This window comes from Aquarana catesbeiana, linkage group LG13 (assembly GCF_042186555.1).
Source record: "Aquarana catesbeiana isolate 2022-GZ linkage group LG13, ASM4218655v1, whole genome shotgun sequence".
NCBI classification, from domain to species: domain Eukaryota; kingdom Metazoa; phylum Chordata; class Amphibia; order Anura; family Ranidae; genus Aquarana; species Aquarana catesbeiana.
This window is the reverse complement of record NC_133336.1, coordinates 62,522,047-62,540,914: the sequence shown is the minus strand read 5'-3', so window position 1 is coordinate 62,540,914 and position 18,868 is coordinate 62,522,047.

Genomic DNA, 18,868 nt, shown 5'->3' with positions numbered 1-18,868 from the left:
GCAAGAAAAAAACATTGTCAGAAGACAAACTAGCTAAGCAATTGGTAAGCATGAACAAGCAGTATTCAGAAGACAGGCTGGATGATCAACTGGTAAGCATGAGCAAACCAGGAGAGAAGCCGGGGTCAGCAATTGGTAAGCAGAACCAGCCATTGTCAGCAGACAAGTAGGGTCAGCAAATGGTAAGCAGGAACAATCTGTGGTCAGAAGACAAGCCAGATGAACAACTAGTAAGCACAAACAACCTATGTTCAGGAAACGGGCTATGGCTATGTCAGCAGCTGGTAAGTAAGAAGAGGTTGCAGAATAAGCAACTGAATACTTTCCAACACTTTACTGTCTGAGCATTTTTCTCTTTAACATTGGGTTTAGATAAACATGATCTCTTTTCTCTTCAGGTCAGATAATGCCCAAGAGCAATTCACAGCTAATATTCGAAAACGCCATAAGTTTTATTCAGGGTACATGTGGAGCAGGACCAATCATTTGGAAGCATAAGAGCATTAGCCCAATTGTTGATTAAAGTTCCACCAAACCTTAATGAACAAATTCTTACTGCACTGGTGGAAATGAGATCCAAGAAAAGTGAGCCATTTTATTGCAGTACACAAAGCCAATCGCTCAATTGCTTTTGGCACACATAAAACAGTCATTTCTAACTGGATCAGTCATTGAGGGATAACTCTGCATATTCTAATTTTTGTAGTCCCTTCAACCTTCTTCTATGTGTGCATTTTCTGCCTTTTAAAAATAAAATGACCACAACATTAAAGGGACACTTAATATTCTAATTCTCCAAAAGAATCCATGCACACCCACTACTAAATGGCTCTGCAATCTATTTTTCATGAAATCATTTTTTAATGTGTTTTTTCTGCCTTCTTGTAATGTCCTCCATGAATGCAAACCTCATTTTTCTTCCTCATTTCCATCTGTTTGGAATGAGCAGTGTGCGCTAGTTGTGGTCATGTGTACTGCTCTATTCACACTACAAATCCCATAGTTCATATTACCTAGTCCAATTGGGGAGAGAGCAAGGGACAGTGGCTTTGTTCCTGCATACAGTGGGACCATGGAGAACAAACAGAGCCACCCTCAACAGGAACTCATATCACAGCAGCAAAAAAATAAAAACATTTGGAGATTTGGATAAGGCTGAGAGCAACAGTCAGAATGTACTTTTTAAATTAGGAATGCATACTCAAATAGAATATATATATTTTTTGTAACCAGAGTTTGGAAATTTGGATAAGAGAAGTGAAAAGGATGCATAAAGCAACAAGCTTCTAGGTAATATTTTTTACATAGCAGCTTGGGAAAAGGGCATGCTAACTGTGGGCAATACCTAAACTTCTCATTCCTTCCAGTTTTAATATGAGACTCCTTATGGGCTAGTGTATGTAGTGATTAAAGTGGTACTTCACACCAAAGGGGAATGAATAGCTCAGATAGCCGAGACCCCTCCTTCCCCCACAGCCTTCTGGTACACATCACAGTTTCCGGAACACTGCGGAACCATTCACAAAGTGCAGCGCAGCTCGCACATGCGCAGTGTGAACCAAATGTAAAGCTACAAGGCTTTACTGCCAGTTTCTCTTTCTTAAGATGCCATCGCCTGGACCTGAAGCTGATTGAAGAATCAGATTGGATAAGGACAAGTCACTTTATATAGTTGTAGCACCCTCTAGTGTGATAGAATTAGAATGCGTAGAGGTTTGTGATAGTAGTAAATTTCCAGGCTTGGCTGGCAGCCAAGCTTGGGTGTGTTTTGGTCTGGGTTGGGAGTGACTCAGAGTAGTGCTAGTGACTCATAGGCAGCATCACTTAGACCTCCCACTTCTTTCCAGAACCTTCTAGAATATTCTGAAAAGGAAGGGGGAGAGGGGAGGTGGAGCTGCTTGGGGTGTTTTGAGGAGCCCTGGATTGGCAGGGGGCAGGCCTCATTAAATACCTAGAGTGAGCCCAGCTGGGGAGGAGTTGTTCGGGTGGAAGCTGGACATGGAGTGTTATGCCCTGTACACACGATCGGACATTCCGACAACAAAATCCATGGATTTTTTCCGATGGACGTTGGCTCAAACTTGTCTTGCATACACACGGTCACACAAAGTTGTTGGAAAATCCGATTGTTCTGAATGCAGTGACGTAAAACACGTACATCGGGACTATAAACGGGGCAGTAGCCAATAGCTTTTGTCTCTTAATTTATTCTGAGCATGCGTGGCACTTTGTGCATCGTATTGGTCTACACACGATCGGAATTTCCGACAACGGATTTTGTTGTCGGAAAATTTTATAGCAAGCTCTCAAACTTTGTGTGTCAGAAATTCCAATGGAAAATGTGTGATGGAGCCTACACACGGTCGGAATTTCCGACAACAAGGTCCTATCACACATTTTCCATCAGAAAATCCGACCGGGTGTACAGGGCATTAGGCTGTTCGGGCCTTTAAGGGAGCTCAGCAGTCTGGGGGGTGACCTTGGGCCTGGGGCTAGGATGCGGACAGGACCCTTCTCACGACACACGGGGGTGTCCTGGACAGGTGGCACAGAGCAAGAGAGGACATCAAGAGAGAACTGCTGGGCAAAGTTTCCAGGAGAGGGACAACAGGTCACAGCCAAGAGGGCTGGTGAGTGACACACAGTCAGGAGAGGACTGGGGATTGCAGTCTGGGGTCGGTGCAGAGCCAGTGGAGTGGACTGTGTTGGCATAAGCAGTATAGAGAGGCAGTTGCAGCCAGGAGGGATGGCAGTACCTGAAGAGATAGTGCTGCGAGCAGTAGCCACGAGGACATCTGGCACTGGGACTTTTTAAATTTTTTTGCTACACCGAAGGGGCCTGCGGTCCCTGCCTGCAAAGGACATCTTCTGTAGTCCCAAATATATTTTTCTGCAATCAGATGGGCATCTCATGAATATCCCATCCCCATCCAAATTTATTCCTCTCAATAAAAACACAAAGTTCAAGGACTGGTTTTCTGTCTGAGGGTAAGTGAGAACTGTGTGCCTGGCTGGGCAGGGTGACAGATGGACCACAACATTTAGCAGCCCTCACAAGTGTACCTCTACATTTGGGGGCTTGTCCGGGATCATCTGTTCACGGGAAACCTGCCAGCCGGTGTCCCTAGCAACCGGAGTTGACCGAGACGGGGAACAGTACTTTGTTCCACTAGTTGAGGGATTGAACTCAAGGGAAGGATTTCTGTGCTCTGCCTGTTATTCAGTACCACAGTAACAAGTGCCGTTTCCCATAGCAACCAGCGGGAGCTTCCTGTCAAATTATTGCTGCCTGCTTAGCCAGTCGCCCCAACCACAGCTGGGACAGACACTTGTGCTTTAAATCTGCAAGTCAGTAACTTTCTACCATGTGCTGTCACCCGTGGCAACCACGGCGGGTGATCATGCCCATGGATTACAAATATGTCCAGCGCTCTGCTATTGCTGGACATCAAACTTTTGCTCCAAACTCCTGCTTTGAATAGTAAATTGTATCTGGGGATGTCTACTGTTGCCCGGGGTTATCAGGGTAAGCCTGCGGGTGCCTGTGGGCGGGACTGTGCTAAAAGTGTTACTTTCAGTGAGGCATGGGCCACAAACTTTATTGTTGCTACCGGCAACCACCGGAAAAGTCGGTGATCATCTGCCTTCAGTTGCTTGGGCACAGTTGGCGCAGAGTGACATGCCTTGATAAGTCCTGCTAGTTCTAGTGTGCTTATAAACATCAGTTGGTCTAACTTGGGGTTACAGCAGCACGTTGAGGGAGAAGCCTGCCTATCAGTTTTGCAGATGCAAACCTGTCTGAAAGCGAGGGAGATGTGCCACGCCCTAGAGGAGACCTAGTGCTCTCTGATCGCAGACACCACGAGGCAGAGGAGAAAGATGGCGGAGTGTGCTTGTGTGTTCCCAGCTCTGACCTGGTGGACTGATCTGCAGGAGCGGACACTGGTGGACAACGGTGTTTGGTTGGAGCATCATGGGGGATTCGCCCTGATGATTGAGGGGACGGAGCCACTGTGCCTGTGTCCAGAATGCCGGATACCGACCGCGGTGGTCAGTGCCTGAATCTGGTGGGTTCATTGCGGCGAACTGCTCACACGGCTTGCATCCAGGGAGGAGGAGCCACAGTACTACAATGTGGACCTGCAGTCAGGACTGTGTCGCGTGCAGCCGCAGAAATCCCGAAAGGCCAGAGCGGGCCTGGCATCATCGCCAAAAGGCAGGGGGGGGGGGGTCTGAGCCTGGTGACTCCCCTGCAAACATCAGCAACATCCTGTTCGGTTTAGCCAGCAGATGAATACTTGGAATGATGATGTCTATTGGGGTATAATATAATTTATATATGGATTCAATTTTTCTTTTGTTGGAAATGACATTTTGTGGATAAGATATGCTCCTTGCTATTATTACAATATGCAGGAAAAAATTTCTCTTGTCCACAATGTTTGATTATAATATTTTTGCTTCATTTATTGTTACTTTGTTTTTTCCCCTTTTTTTGTGTTTCATGATATGACTGGTTTACTATAGATCTCTTGATTGCTTTCACCCTGGTCTGTGGCCATATCGTGCACCCGGCCCCAATCGGTTGAGGGCCTTTTTCCCTCCCTTGCTGTTTGAGGTGTCTTATGACACCACTTATCAGTTTATGGGTGGATTTTCCTGTGTCGGGGGTTTTAGTTTCTCCTTTGGAGGGCTTATCCCTGGTTTGGGTTTTTCCCTCTGATGTCCCTGCTTTACACTGGATATGGGTCGTCTCTTTTCTACCCATCCAGTCTTACACTGAGACTTTTGTGATATCTTCTATCACTACAGTCCCAAGAGATTTTCATTTCACCTTTAATTGAACTCCTTGCTCTATATTTAGGCAGGAATCACCTTTTATTTATCCTTTGGCTACGTCCCATGTTGTGGGGAGATGGAGTGGAGGCTGTTTACGCCTCCCCTGGATCCAACATGTGACGAGGCATTGCAGTACTGTCAGCAATGTGTGTTTCTTTTTCTGCCTCCGGCTATAGACGATAAGGGGATAGGCGTGGCGAGATGCCGGCCTGACTCTCCTTACGTTTTGCCGCTGAGACACGTTGTCCATGTAAGAGCGGAGCGGAGGGAATGACGTCACCGCTGTCATTTGATGCGGCGTCATTTCCCGACGCTCCCTAAGCAACCAACAAGCACGGACCTTAAAAGGAGAACGCCGGGAACCCCTGAGCCGCTAGTGTTATCTAACAATCACGCTCTGTGAGGAACAAGACAGCAGTGCGTTACCATTTGGAACAGAGGGATCATCGTCCCTCTCTCGGACTGGTTTTGTGGATCCTGGGCTGTTTTTATGCTCAGTTGTAGGAAAACACATAGCAACTTTGTGGTAAGCTTTAATCATGATTTTTTGATTCACACATTGACCTATTGATGTACCCATATAATTTGAGATTTTGTCTTGCTCCAAGAAATTCCCCCTATTTTTAGGTGTCTCTTGGGAGAAGTTCCCCTTTCTTTGGGGTTTCTGGTCATGAACACAGAGCTAGTAGATATATATACTTTTGAACTACCTGAGACTCTGTTCTCTTTTTTGGGGAAAGGTTCCTTTTATGTTTCAGGGGACCCCCTTTTTTCTAACCCACTGTTTAGCCCTTAGTAATTTCAATTTTATCTCATTTCATTCTCATTTTTTATTTCATGCTCAATTCATTTTATTTTTTATTGCCCTTTTATTTTTACGATTATTTTTTCAAAAATGTGGAATGTATAGACATAGCCCCATATTGGGATAACTAGAACTAGATGTCTTCACATATTTTTCATTCCTATTCTATAATTTCCTTTTTAGGATTGGGACTCCCCTTTTTTTCATCTGGAGTCGTTAAAATCCTGTTTTTCTGTATTTGAAGGTGTATAAACCTCTACATCTTATGCAAGGTTGGTTTGTTTGTTTTTTGTTTTTTTTTTCTTCTCCTGTATATGTTAACCACATACGATGTGTCTCCCTCATAGATCTTACATCTCCGTCCCTTTAAGTGGTTTGCCGCTTTGCTCAATTTGGCACCTCTCCTTGGTTTTTATCACCTGGGGGTTCTTTTGCACGATAAAAGACCTTTACAGATCGGGTGGAAATTTTCGATGATTCATTGAAAAACCTTTATGTCGATCACGATTTTGTAAGTTCTTTGTTTATTACAACATAGTTTCTCATATATATGCTATGAAACATGTAAGATTTATGTACACTTATATTACATTTTGTGCCTTTCAGACAATGGCAAAAACTTATCCCTGAAGAAGATTACAAAATTAATTATTTCGAAACGCGTTGGATTCGATAACTTTTTGCCACTTCTGTAATATATCACAATTCTCTTTTGTCTGTACATATGTTGTCTGTATAAAATTGTCTTATAAATCTTTGTATAAATAAAATAAATTTTTTAAATTTCTTTTCAGTAATTTTGCCCTTAAAATCCCAATTATATGAGGTTCTTTTTGCACATAAGAGGAGGTTGTCATGGCCTGCTACCTGGTCGGAGATCTGGTAGCTGTAAGTACTGCCCATCAGGAACCAAAAATTGTCCCTGAAATGTTGGCTGCCTCTATGTGTTCTGCTGACCCCACCGGGAAGGAGCCAGTGCAGGAGGGAGATGTGCCCTCAGGGGAGCCAGGAGGGGAAGGCGAGGACAGAGCCATAGATTGGGGTTCTCCCAGACTGCAAGCGGAGTTTGGGTCCCTGGAAGAGATAGCAGATTGGTCGTCCCACAGCAGCTCGGAGGAGGAAAGGGAGATAGGAGGCTCCCAGGTTCAGGAAATCCAGTCCGGGGTGGTAGATGTGCCAGTTCCAGCTATGGGAACTGAAGTAGCTGCAGGAACCCCCATCAGCAATAAACAATTCTTCTAAAACAGACCCTCCACCACCCAGACCAGAGCAGCTGAATACAGGCAGTGGATCAAAAGGTCCTTCAATGCTTGTGTCCTGCTAGGAAAAGGAAAGCCCAGAGAACTGCCCAGGTTTTCCAGGTTCCAGTGAGAAGTTCAGTCAGGAGTGGGGCCTGGACTATCCTTATGTCCCTCAGGAGTGTGAGGAGACCTGGGCCCGCTTTCAGGACATTCTGTCAGGGCTGGGCTCAGCCCTTCCTTCTCAGAGCTCTGTGCTCAGCTGTCGGTTAATTGCCAAAGACTCTTCCTTCCACAGTGACTCACCTGGTCTTTATTACCTGCTCGTCAGCTGGAGCTGCTGGTTATATAAACTCCTTGGATCAGATCTTCAGTGCCTTTGCTTTGGTCAACATATCCGGACACTCTCTGCTGTGTTTTCCTGTGAAAGACTTTTGCTTGGCTGACTTCCCTTCTGGTTCCTGATCCTGTTTGCTGCACCCGACTTCGCTGATCTCTGGACTCCTGTTTCTATTTCTTTCTCATTTTATTAAATAGTGTGATTTTTACTGCACTTCTGTCTCAGACTGATTCATGGTTCCTGATAGTAGGCAAAGGCCATGAATTCAGAAGATGCAGTCAATCCATTTTCGGGTAATATTTTTTCCAGGTTGGATGAGCAGGATCACCGCATGGATCAGTTTGCCATGGCGTTACAGACGCTCCTTGTTTGCACTGCTCACCTGGACCCTTCCACTGTGGCCCCTCCAGTACAACCTGTGTCTCAGGCCATCCCTGCTGCTGCTCTGGTCTCCGTGTAGGCACCTGCCTCGAGTAAGAGGTATGTCTGGTTCTGCTCCGCTTCCCCAGTGATTTGGGGGCAATCCAGTTCAGTGCAGGGGGTTTCTCAACCAGGTTGAGATTTACTTTGAGATGCTGCCCCAGGCGTTTCCCACGGACAAAAGCAAAGTAGGCTTCGTAAAATCTTTGCTTTCTGAGAGAGCCATGACATGAGCAAACCCTCTATGGGAGATGCAAAAGCCCATTGTCTTGTGTTACCCAGAGTTTGTGGCTTTCCTTAAAAGGGTATTTGACGTTCCCGCATGCTCCACTTCTGCTGCCAAGAGCCTCATGTCCATCAAACAGAGTACGAGAACTGTTGCTGATTATTCCATTGAATTCTGTACTCTGGCAGCAGAGGTTGCTTGGACAATGAGGCCCTCGTGGCTGCTTTTTCTCATGGTCTCTCAGATACCATCAAAGATGAGATAGCAGCTCGAGACATACCCACTGAGCTGGAGAAGTTGATCACGTTTGCCATCCTCATTGACTCCAGACTCCGAGAGGGACCCGGAGTCCCGGACCCAGGAGCGCTTGTGGAAGCCTCCTGTACATTTGGCTTTGCAGTGCCACCAGTGCCTCCCTCACCTCCCATGGCTTCTGGTACCGAGTCGGTCAGTGAAGTGGAACCCATGCAGTTGGGCTTAACACGTCTCTCTGCAGATGAGAGGGCCTTTAGGAGGAGGGAGAGATTGTGCCTTTATTGTGGCCAGGCAGGTCACTTTTTCTTGTCCTACCCGTTCTGGTAATGCCCGAGCCTTGAGGTCCTGTAGGGCAGTGGTCCCCAACCTTTTTGGCACCGGGGACCGGCTGCATGGAAGAAAATTGTGCCAAGGCCCGGTTGGGGGGGGGTTTGGGGCCCAGGGGTTTCTGGCATGCGGGGGGTAAGGAATTTTTCGTGGGCAGTTTGTCAACGTATTATTTCTATTATTACATTGTAGTAATAAATAAAATAGTATTTTCCAGTATTGCAAACTGGAGAAGTGCGAGTTTCATTGTGAACAGGTTAAATTCCTGGGTTATGTCATTTCTGCTGGTTTTTTCGATGGACACAGAGAAACTTTTGGCAGTGCTACAGTGGCCCCGACCCGTGGGTTTATGACCATTGCAGCGTTTTCTTGGCTTTGCCAATTACTATCGGAAGTTTATTCGTAACTTCTCGTCTCTGGTCAAACTCCTAAATGATAGGACCAGAAAGGACGGTAACCCATAGAACTGGTCTCCAGACTCCATTAACGCCTTTGAGAGTCTCAAGGCTGCCTTTGCTTTTGCTCATGTGTTGGTACATCCTGATCCTATGGTACCTTTCATCCTTGAGGTTGATGCATCTGAGACTGGAGTTGGTGCCCTGTTGTCTCAACATCCTACCTCGTTAGAACACTATGCATCCTTTTGGCTACTTTTCCAAGAAATTATCTCCTACGGAATACAATTATGAGATTGGGGACAGAGAGTTGTTAGCGATCATTTTAGCCCTTAAAGAATGGAGGCATCTCCTTGAAGTATCTCTGAGCCAGTTCTAAGAACCTCACATTCTTGTCTGAGGCTAAACGCCTCTCTCCCAGAAGGGCACGATGGGCTCTTTTCTTGTCAAGTTTCAATTACATAGTCTCATTCTTACCCCGTACTAAGAATGTAAGGGCTGATGCTTTGTCACAACAGTTTTCCTCCACTTACAAGATGGAGTCGTTCCTGTTCCTGTGATTCCTTCCGATCGTATTCTGGCTACGGTTTGCACCAGTTTCACTTCTCCTTTGGGTGACAAAATTCTTGCCGCTCAGATCCATTCTCCTCCCAAGAAACCTTGTAACCGTTGCTTTGTCCCTGAGAGTCTCCATACTGCCGTGCTCCAAACTTGTCATTCTCCCAAGGCTGCTGGCCACCCAGGGAGGAATCAACTCTTTTGGGTAATTTCCCAACAATTGTGGTAACCCAGTCTACGTGCTGATGTAGCCGCCTTCGTAACTGCTTGTTCCATGTGTGCTCAGAGTAAGACACCCCGACACCTTCCAGTGGACCTTCTACAACCCATACCCAATAGAGAGAGGCCTTGGACCCACCTGTCAATGGACTTCATTGTGGAGTTAGCCAACACTCAGGGCAACACAGTTATCCTTATGGTGGTTGACCCGTTCTCGAAAATTTCTCATTGTATTCCACTTAAGAAGTTGCCCACATCTAAAGAACTGGCTTCCATTTTTGCTTGGGAGATCTTTCGCTTACATGGGCTACCCAAGGTGATCGTCTCGGACAGGGGTAGCCAGTTTGTGTCCAGGTTCTGGCGAGCCTTTTGTGCACAGGTGGGAATTCAGCTTTCTTTCTCCTCTGCGTATCACCTGCAGTACAATGGGGGCCGCAGAATGAGCCAACCAGTCCTTGCAACAGTTTTTACATTGTTACATTTCTGACCACCATAACAACTAGTCAGACCTCTTACCTTGGGCGGAGTTTGCTCACAAAAGTGCCATCAATACTGCTTCCCAATTGTCTCCATTCATGGCGAATTATGATTTCCAACCATCCTTGTTGCCTGACTCATTTGTTCCTCAGAGAATTCCTGCATTGGAGGAGTATATCCGTGGTCTTCGTTTCACTTGGGTACAGGTCCAAGAGACCTTGCAAGGTGCCAATGATAGGCACAGACTCCATTCTGACCACAGACGCCTACCTGCGCCTTCCTACCAAGTTGGGCACAGGGGTTGGCTGTCATCTCGCAACCTCTGACTCCGTGTTCTCCCATTAACACTGGCACCATGGTTTATTGGGCCTTTCCGTATTCTCCGTAGGATCAACCCAGTGGCTCACGCATTAGACCTTCCTTCTAATATGCGTATTTCAAATGTATTTCATGTCTCCTTATTAAAAGCTTTGGTATGCAACCATTACACCACTTCAGTACCACGTCCTCACCCAGTTCAGGTTGAGAACCATGAGGAATATGAGATACAATCTATCATTGATTCCCGTAGCTTCCAAGGGCACATACAGTATGGTTCATTGGAAGGGGTACGGTCCGGAGGAACACTCTTGGGTCTCATCCTCAGACATACATGCTCCTGTCCTCCTCCGTGCCTTCCATAGACATTTTACCCTCAAACCTGGTGGTCCTCCGAGGGGGAGGGGTCATTGAGGAGGTGGTACTGTCAGGGCTGAGCTCAGCCCTTCTATCTCAGAGCTCTGTGCTCAGCTGTCGGTTAATTGCCAAAGACTCTTCCTAGCACAGTGACTCACCTGGTCTTTATTTCCTGCTAGTCAGCTGTAGCTGCTGGTTATATTAACTCCTTGGATCAGATCTTCAGAGACATTTGCCTTGGTCAACATATCCGGACTCTCTCTGCTGTGTTTTCCTGTGAAAGACTTTTGCTTGGCAGACTTCCCCTCTAGTTCCTGATCCTGTTTGCTGCACCCGACTTCACTGATCTCTGGACTCCTGTTTCTCTGGCTTGTTCTGACTACTCGTCCTGGTTACCGAACTCTGGCTATGTTTTGACTACATTTGCTCTGTTTATACCATTTTCCCGTTTTATTAAATAGTGTGATTTTTACTGTACTTCTGACGCAGTCTGATTCATGGTTCCTGATACATTCGGAGGGAATGGAGGCCGGGGAAAGCAGTTTACAGAGACAGAGTGGTGATCGTGAAAGCAGGACTACCTGCAAGGAGCCACTCTGTCTCTATCAGAGCAGAAGAGATTGCCTGAGATAAAAAAAATCATGGTATTGGGCTCACATGTAAGGGTGCCTAAAAGCCTGGCACCCGGTGTAAACATGCGATAAAGTGGACCAACCTCTACATGTTGGTCACAACTTCCTGAAGACGACCCGTCTGATTGGCTGAAACATGTAGAGGTTGGTCAGCTTTATCGCATCATCACAACACACTTCCGGTCCCGGAAATCAACCAGTATACCACGGCAGCGGCTTACCACTGCCTATGGGCAGATTTCCTGGGAACTTATCTGCTGTTTACACCGGGTGCCAGGCTTTTAGGAACCCTTACATGTGAGTCTAATACCATGTTATTTTTATCTGGAATAAATGTTTTAAACATTGCTGCATAATGAGGCTTTTTCTGTCATTTTTTATGAGAAACATCTGCCCCAAACATCGCTAGTACATAGAGGAATGAGGCACTCCTTATTACATCCATCTATATGAGGAAACAACTATCTTAAACCATATCAGTCCACAGAAAATCCACGGGACTTCCCCACATGCGTGTTTGACCAAACTAGAAATAGTTGGTCCACTTGGAGGGGTGAGTTCACATCTATGTGGGGGCACCGTCTTGTGAGCACATATCAAACACTTATCAAGCACGGATTCGTATCCACTTTGTAGAGCACAAGCACTTTACTTGGGATTTGGAACTTTTATTGCTTCAAGGTTATTGATGTTTGCAACAAATTATCTGCATGGGACTTTTTAGCGATCAGCCAGGGAGAATGGTTGTTAGCAAGGTAGGAAGTGACTGAGGAGGGATGTATGTTAGCAGAGGGTGAGGTATCCAGAGAGGAATACACATTGGCAGGGGTGAGATGGCTGGGGAGGGATACACATCAGCAGGGGTGAGGTGGCTCGGGAGAGATGTGCATCGGTAGGGGTGAGGTGGCTGGGAGGGATGTGTGTCAGCAGAAGGTGATATAACTGGGTAGGAATGGGTGTCAACAGGGGGTGAGGTATCCAGAAAAGGGTATAGATGAGCAGGGGTGAGGTTGCTGGGAAGAGATGTGTGTCAGCAGAAGTTGATATAACTGGGGAGGAATGGGTGTCAGTAAAGGGTGAGGTGGCTAGGGAGGGATGGACAGCAGTAGAAGGTGAGATGGTCGGGGAGGGATGTGTGTCAGTCGGGGGTGAGGTGACTGGGCAGGGATGTGTGTCAATAAGGGAGTGATGTCTGCCTGAGGGTGATTGCTGAGGATGTTCCATGTTCTGCTGTTTTTGTTTATGGCTTCAGAATTCCTATCAGACGAGAAATAACAACTAGGACCTGCCGAATGTGCACATATTCTGGAAACAATTTGTATCAAGAAACTGAGTCTTAATAACCTTTGTGCCGCCACATTATAATCTCTTCATAATTAAAATTGCATAAGCACCAATGCATAAGTGCTGAGAAGAGGGGGGTCACTCACCTCTCACTATGGTCTTATCTGAGGACTTTCCCATATGTTTTGTATTGCTGACAGAGTAGGGCACTGATGAGTGGACTTGAATTTTAGCACTTCTTCATACAAAGCAGTTTCCTTCCTTGATTAGGAAAGGTGAATCGCGTTGAGTATTTGAAATCAGTTAGATATGTTCAAGCTTTTGTGCAACAATTGTACTGGGAGCAGCTGCCACACAAATAACAATGAGCCTACAAGAGATTAAATTGCATAGCTAAGTAATGAGTGACCTTCTCATTCAATGCTGGGTACCTGTCTCTGCGTTAGTGAGTCGAGCTGACATTCTTGTGTTTCAGAATATGTTTGTAGTGGCAGATAGGGTCTGGCATGTGAACATTCATATAGCGTTATTTAAAGAGTAGGTCCACTTTCGTGGGGGGAAAAAAATAACAAATAAAGAAAAAATAATATGGGGTTTACAATTGCGACACAAGTAATATTGTAATTGAATGTTATTAAAAATTACTTTTCCTTTTCAATCTGCAGCCGCTGTAATTTTCTGAAAATGCAATGCAATATGACAACCTGGAGGTGTTCTGTGCACAGAATGTGTAAAAAACGCCTCCCAGAAACATCATTTCCTGCTTGTGTGATTGGCTCACTGATTTTCCCAGAAGTCTGCCTTAATATACAAGTCAGATATCAGGCATCAAAAATTTCATTTTTAGTCAGATACTCCCAATAGGAACACGTCTAAAGGGATGCAGGCCCTGCCACTTCCCTTATTAGAGCCCTGCAGGTGCAGCAGCTGATTGATAATTATGAAACCACTCCCATTAGACTTACTTTCCCATAGGGATACAAACAAACACTCAGGGATTTCTTCAGAATAACAAAAGGTAGGAATCTGCGACAAAGTTTGTTTAAGTCTTTGCAATGTACATAGATCACCCAGGGGGGGGGATGTTTTTTTCTCAACAAAAGTTGAGTTACTCTTTAAAATTATTTAAACCTTTTTCATAACTCTACTTTATGTTATGTCTTGTGTTATCATTTTTGAAAGCTCAGTATATGGGTAAAAAAGTCTGTCTAACGTTCATTATTTTTCTCTCGAATAACAGATCCTAACCAGGGTTGAGCAGAGTGATTTCAGCAAAACTGATTTTGCTACAGTGTTACAATGTCAAGAAGAAACTCTCCATTTCACTTCTTCAAAATCTGCTTGAAAAAAAAAAATCTACATTTTCTTATTTCTTTTTTTTCACAAAAAAAGATGTACACTTAAATGTCAGAAATGTTTCATAATTAAACTTGAACTTTAAGCTGCTTACAGTATATTTTGCCTTCCTTGGTCCATTTCAACCCCCATTATCAATGTGCTAATGCCTTTTTCAAAATAAATAGTCACGGTGAATTGGGCTGGTGATGCGTCATTTTTCACTAGAATGCTGGCGGCTGCTCATGTCCTAGCAACCAGTGGATGACTCCATTGAAACTTTGCTGTCATTCACAGCTAGAGTACAATAGGAGAGGATTGTCTTGGGATATTTACTTTCTGGGACATTATATTTTGGACAGTTTAGGTTTTTCTTTTACATCATGGGACATTATTTTTGGACATCGTAGGATGTTATTATTAATATTACTTTAATATATACGGTGTGTGTGTTTGTGTTAATTTTATGTGAATAAATAACCAGGTCACTATATAATACTCATCTGGGACCCCCTTGTTTTAAAGGAAGCTTCCGGATTTTGATAAGTTGCCCCCACAGACCCTCACATCCGCTGGGACAGGCACCATTCCCTTGTCAATGACATGCGGCCCCCTATTCCTTGCCAACAAGGACATGTGTTCGGATAAGGGTCTGATGTGAATTTTAGGTTAGCCCATATGTTTTGTTTTTTTGGGGGGTCCCCCTTACAGTCCTAGATAAAGATCTGGTATAGATGTTCAAGGGAATCCTCAGCCACTTGTATAAAATTGAATAAAGCGGCAAACAATTGTCATTTACTAACGGTTTAAATGGCGTTTTTAATTAGTAAATGTCACCTATGGTTTATTACATTGTACAAGTGCACCACTTCATAGGCAGGTTTAGGAAATCCCCCAGACTTGTTATTTGAAGGAACCATACATTTTAATGTTGCCATTTAAGATTTTCTTTTTAAAGTCCCAATCCCAGCTGAACTATATATTTTTTTTAATACAAATTTGCATTGGTACATGTTCCCCCGGGTAGTGTCTAGCTCATGCCCTTTCGACAATCCCCTGCCTTTTATCCTTAACAATGGACAGAATTCATTTGCAGGATTTGTCCCCTATAGATTTCAATTGGGGTTCCGGGAACGTTCGCAATTTACAAAGTTATTTTTAACTGTTTGGCAATTGTCCTTTGAAATGAACCCAGGAACATTAGGCTCATCACTGTTCCCCACACTCATCCTTAACAGAGTATAATTTTCTTCCAAAGCACAGGTCCACTTTAAGAAGGTAAACGAATGAAGAAAGAATACATTAGGAGATTCCTGTCCACAGATAACATTGTTGAATGAGGCTTGGTAATATAATAATGACATTACTTTAGTAGCAGAGGGGGAAGAAAAAAAAGTAATTGAAACTCATAAGCTCAGCTTAACACGATCCTATATTCTTCCCCTGCATATTTTTGAATAAGCAAATTTGTGTCATCAGGAAACAGATGCTCACTGGGTTTGTGATGATGTAGACTCTCTGATCCAAGAAAATTTCACACTAGACGAGTACAATGCAATATGTTAGATGAGCAGAGGGATTTTTAGCTATCAGAGCAAGCCTTGTCTAAGCCGGCCACCTGCTTGGTGCCAGATGTTACATAAAGTTGATCGCGGCAATACTTCATGAGGCCCACTATGTAAGCAATCCAAGAGATGGGGCAGTGGTGTCAATATATAAAAAAATAAAGAACAAATTTACCTTGCTCAAACTATACCTGTGTATATATTTTAATTTACGTTAAAATTGTCACTTTGTAAAAGTTACAACATTAATTATGGGAATAAAGTGAAGGCACCTATAAGTGCCTGTATGTTCATATAAACAAACAAATAATGTCCCTAGGAAACCAACACCCCAAGGGCTCTAATATGCAAGTTCTTACCTCCTTCTCCTTAGTACTGGGTGATCAAGGTGATGGGCGGCCTGACTAACTACAGGCAGTCCCAGAGTTAAGAATGGGCTAGGGACTGTAGGTTTGTTCTTAGGTTGAATATGTTTGTAAGTCAGAACAGCATGCACAGAATGGCAGATACGTTGTTTTCCGATGTTCCGTCGAATGTGCCCGCCGTCGAAAAGTGGCCACGCGTGCGCAGAACGGCAGATATGTAATTTTCCGATGTTCCGTCGAATGTGTCCGCCGTCGAAAAGGTTCAGCCGAATGTGCCCACCGTCGAAAAGGTTCTGACGAATGTGCTCGCCGTTGGAAAGTAGACACACAGCCTCCCGTTCGTAAGTAGGAGTCATTTGCAAGTCAAATGTTCATAACTCGGGGACTTCCTGTATTAGTGAGGTATGTTAGGTAAAAGGGGTTTGCCAAGAACTTCACTTTACTGTTTAGTGTGTCCCAGTCTTTGGGGTCCACGGGGTGCTCATAAAGCTGTTTAAATGTGCATCCATGTATTTTTGTATGCCTACAGTTTACTCATGTAACTATTTAGAAGTTTTTGTAAAGTGATACTTGGAGAAAATCGCGTAGTCACTACCTAAAATATATTTTGTGCATGCTGTCCTTACCAAAATCTCTCTCTCAATGCATGAAACATGAGACTTCAGGAGCTTAAAGAGTAACTCCAGATTGTTGACAAAAAAAAAACCCTGTTGGTGTACATTGCAGGGATATTAAAGTGATTGTTTTTTTTTGTTCAAAAATAATAAACATATTATACTTACCTGCTCTGTGAAGGGGTTTTGCACAGAGCAGCCCAGATCCTCCTCTTCTGGAGTCCCTCACTGATACTCCTGGCCCCTCCCTCCTGCCGATTGCCCCCACAGCAAGCAGCTTGCTATGGGGGCATCCGAGCCGAGCCGCTACTCTATGTGTCCATTCAGACACACAGCCATGGTTCGGCCTCCGCCCCCGCCCCCTCTCTTTCCTCATTGGCTCACTGACTTTGACAGCAGAGGGAGCTAATGGCACCCGCTGTATGTCTCAGCCAATCAGCAAGGAGAGTCCAGGACAGCCAAGGCTCTCGTGCAACATTGCTGGATTGAGATGGGGTTCAGGTAATTATTAGGGACGCTGAGGGGAATTGCTGCACACTGAAGGTTTTTTATCTTAATGCATAGAATGCATTAAGCTAAAACAACTTCTGCCTTTACAACCACTTTAAAAAAACTTTGTAGAAGATTCCTACTTTCTAAGAATAGCTGTTTGTTTCACCACGTTCTTTGCAAACTGATTCTGAATGGGAGGGTCTGGTTCATTATACTCACCTGGTGCACTCTGTGTTCTAATGAGAAAAGCTGCAGAGTCTGCATCCCTTTAGAAAACTGAAATTCCTATTGCAGAGGGTGCTAACATTTGACTTTTAACTTAGCGCAGACTACTGCAACAATCAGTGAGCCAATCACACAAGCAGGGAATTACATATCTTGGGGCTTTTACTACATCAGAGGAGTACTGAACACCTCTGGGTAGCCATATTCCATGAAAGGGGAGTTACCCATTAAGTCTGTGAACTTTTTAAGTTAAAGTGCTGTATATCTCTAGCCAATGTGTTATTTTATTAGAGCAAGGAACAGTTAAATCTGTCATCTTTTTTTTTTTTGCTTTCAGTGTTCCATCTTTCTCTTTTATAGAGACACAACAGGAAGTAAGAACAAATCTCTCCAAAGTGAGGGGAAATCCCATCTGACACAGTTATGACCAGATTAGGTGTTCCCGTTGAAAGACCCCCCCTCATCTTCTATTACATTGTTACATAGTCAGGTTGAAAAGGGGCACAAGTTCATCTAGTTCAAACAAAAAGAAAAAAAAATCACACAATCCCATATACACAATCCTTCACCCACAGTTGATCTAGAAGAAGGCGGAAAACTCCAACAAAGCATGATCCAATTTGCTACAGCAGGGGAAAAAATTCCTTCCTGATCCCGAGAGGCAATCAGATTTTCCCTGGATCAACTTTACCTATAAATGTCAGTACATAGTTATATATTATGTACGTTTAGGAAAAAATCCAGGCTTTTTTTAACCACTTGGCGACCGGGCCATTGTCGAAAGACGGCAACAGCGCGGTCGGCTAGTTCTGGGTGGACGTCCGTGGGACGTCATTCCAGAATGTTGTTCCCGCGCGCCCCGGGAACATCCGTGACCGCCGGGTCATGACGCCGGTTCCTCCCTCCCCTCTGTGTACCGGTTGGTACAGTGTGAGGGGAGAGGGGGAGATATGGCAGCAGCGCTGTGGGCTGGATGTTTAGTGCCCACAGCGCTGCTCAATGTAAATACACTGCAATACTCTGCAACACTGTGCAATACTCTGCAACATGATGTAATACTCTGCAACACTGTGCAATACTCTTCAACACTGTGCAATACTCTTCAACACTGTGCAATACTCTGCAACACTGTGCAATACTCTGCAACACTGTGCAATACTGCAAAACTGCAAAACTCTGCCAATACTCGCCAATACTCTACCAATACTCGCCAGTACTCGCCAATACTCTACCAATACTCACCAATACTCTATCAATACTTGCCAATACTCTGCAATCAATTTTAACAGAAACAAAGAATTTTTTTTCTCTTTAATCAAATTTTCAGTCTTTTTTGATTTATAGCGCAAAAAATTAAAAACCCAGCGGTGATTAAATACCACCAAAAGAAAGCTCTATTTGTGTGAAAAAAGGCCAAAAATTTCATATGGCTACAGTGTTGCATGACTGAGTAATTGTCATTCAAAATGTGAGAGCACCGAAAGCTGAAAATTGGTCTGGTTAGGAAGGGGGTTTAAGTGCCCAGTTGTCAAGTGGTTAAAGCAATCTATTGAGCTGGCCAGAACCACCTCTGGAGGGAGTC